Source organism: Lontra canadensis, unplaced genomic scaffold (genome assembly GCF_010015895.1).
Source record: "Lontra canadensis isolate GAN:19392208 unplaced genomic scaffold, GSC_riverotter_1.0 scaffold157, whole genome shotgun sequence".
Taxonomy (NCBI): Eukaryota; Metazoa; Chordata; class Mammalia; order Carnivora; family Mustelidae; genus Lontra; species Lontra canadensis.
This window is the reverse complement of record NW_022631151.1, coordinates 578566-581235: the sequence shown is the minus strand read 5'-3', so window position 1 is coordinate 581235 and position 2670 is coordinate 578566. Positions and strand designations below refer to the sequence as shown.

Genomic DNA, 2670 nt, shown 5'->3' with positions numbered 1-2670 from the left:
TTGACTGATAGTACTGTTCAAGTCAACTATGTTCTTACTGAAAGATGAGTGCTGAAGTATAATAGTTGATTTGTCTATTTTTCATTTCAGTTCTATCAGCTTTTGATTCCTATATTTTGATGCTCTCTTGTTAAGATACATACACATGAAGTATTTCTATGTCTCCCTGGAAAATTGACCTTTTATGATTATGTATTGACTCTCTTTATCCCTGATAATTTTCCTTGTTTCAAAGTCAGCTTTGTCTAACCTAAAATTAATACAGCTAGTGCAGCTTCCTTTTTCTTAATGCCAGTATGCTATATCTTTCTTCATATACTTGCTTTTTTTAACTTTTATTTGCATTTACTTTATGCAGAATTTATTCCCAGGCTGTAAGTTTTTGCTTCTTCATTTTTTTCTGGAATATCTTTTCCTTCTGTGCAACTTCCTCTTCTGGTTTAGGAACAATCTGCTCTTTTTCTGTAAGGATCACGTCAGCGTGGCAGGGAGTCATCATGTGTGGGTGGATCTAACGATGAGCCATGTAAATTCTGCGTGGCATCTTGGGGACTTTGTCCACCTAGGTGTGCTCAATGATCAGACAATCTACATCTAAACACTGAAGTTCAGCATGACTCTGCATTTTTAAGCATGCCAAGTCCAAAGTCTGCACTCTTTTTGGGCCACCGACCCTGTGTCCAGCCTCACTGTTTGGCCTGGGGACATCTACCAACTCCGCCATTGTAGTGACAGAATGGCGCACATTGTTTCTGCGAAGTGACATCCTTCAGATACTTGGTGGCTTTTTGGATCTGCATACCCCTGATGGCCTGGGTAGTTTCACGTGTGTTCTTAAAGTGAACACGAAGATTTGAACCTCTTGATTTGTCTGATTTTACAGGGTTCTCTGGGTGAAGTGAATCGTGAACCATTTTCAGGGATCACCTCAAGCCACTTATGGGAAGAGCTCCATATATTTGCTTTTAACCTGTGTCTTTAGAGTAGATACCTTACAGACAACATAGAGCTGGGTTTTGGTTACTTCCCTCACTCTACTAGAAACAGGAAGGATTTTTTTTTTTTTTTTGGCTCTTTTACATGAAGACCTGATGGGATTCCTGGAGGTCAAATTCACAAAAGTGTAGAGGTCGCCTTACGACCACAGCCTGCAAGAGTTTCTCGCTCTCACATTCATCTACACACTGCTTCCAATAATTTCTCGAAGTTACTATTTAAGTTTTCTTTTTAAAAAAAATAATTTATTTGACAGAGATCACAAGCAGACAGAGAGGCAGGCAGAGAGTGGGGGGGCGGGGAGCAGGCTCCCCGCTGAGCAGAGAGCCTGATGTGGGGTTTGATCCCAGGACCCTGAGATCATGACCCGAGCGAAAGGCAGAGGCCTTCACCCACTGAGCCACCCAGGTGCCCCTTATTTAAGTTTTCTTACCAGTTTATGTCTCCATTGGCTTCTAATTCCAGGAAAATTATCTCTGTTGCTCTCTGTATTTACCTTTCTGTCCAGACTTTGGGATAGAGTTTGACCCCCAACTTCCTATTCTCTGATGGTTCCAAGAAAAGTCATGGGCTTTTAATTTCTCCAGTGCTTTTCTTGTAGGTAGGGGAGTGATGATTTTCAAGCTCTTTACACACTGGAGCTGAAATAGGAAGTTGCTTTGTTTTTTAGCACTTTAAATATGATATACCAATGTTTGTTTAGGTTTTTGTGTATGCTTATTCTCTGAGTTTCTTGCATCCCTTGTTTGCTGTAACTAATTTGGGAAACTTCTTGACCATTGTTTCTTCAAATATTATTTTTTCTGTCCTTTTCTGCCTTTCCTCTGGGGTCCAGTTGTACATATGTAAGACTTATTTAATATTGTACTACATCTGTTGGTACAGTCTAAATGCCTTAGCTCCTAAATAATTAGTGATTAAGACCAAATGTCATTTTTAGAAGAGAGCAGAATTTTGCAGAGTAATTTGACAGATTAAAGCTTGAAAAAGAAATGATACTGTAATTGGTGTAAAACTGGAGGGCAAGCACTCTTTAATAAGGGATATTGACTTGAGAAAAGTTATTAGCCTATAATTGTAAGGTATTTTTAGCAGTGAATAGAGCAATCTGTATATGGGGTTCATTTTAGAAACTAAGAAGGCATATGTCTCCTTTTTGCTGAGTTAATGCCTACTTACCCTTCAAACTTGTTTTATTTTATTTATTTATTTATTTATTTTTAAAAGATTTATTTATTTATTTGACAGACAGAAATCACAAGGAAGCAGAGAGGAAGGCAGAGAGAGGAGGAAGCAGGCTCCCCGCTGAGCAGAGAGCCCAATGCGGGGCTTGATCCCAGGACCCTGGGATCACGACCTGAGCCGAAGGCAGAAGCTTGAACCCACTGAGCCACCCAGGCGCCCCTGAACTTGTTTTAAATATCAGATCTTTTAGGAAGCATTTTCTGACTTCTCTGAAATTGATTTAGTCCTCCAGCTTTATGCTTGCATAGAACTTTGCATTTTTTTTAGTTTTTTTTAATCTATGTATCTATTTATTTTTGTATCAGTAATAGTAGTAGTAGCTGACATTTGTTGAAAAATTGCTATATGCCAGGTATTATGTTAAGCACCTAAGAATGATCTCATTTAAGTATGCATTTAAAAGTTGTCTTTTAGGGACATCTGGGTGGC

The 2670-nt window shown here is 39.0% G+C and overlaps 1 pseudogene; it reads right to left on the bottom strand.

The window, feature by feature from the left end:
• Window positions 1-361: 361 nt before the first annotated feature.
• Window positions 362-914, bottom strand: LOC116859504 (annotated as a pseudogene).
• Between the last annotated feature and the right edge of the window lie 1756 nt (window positions 915-2670).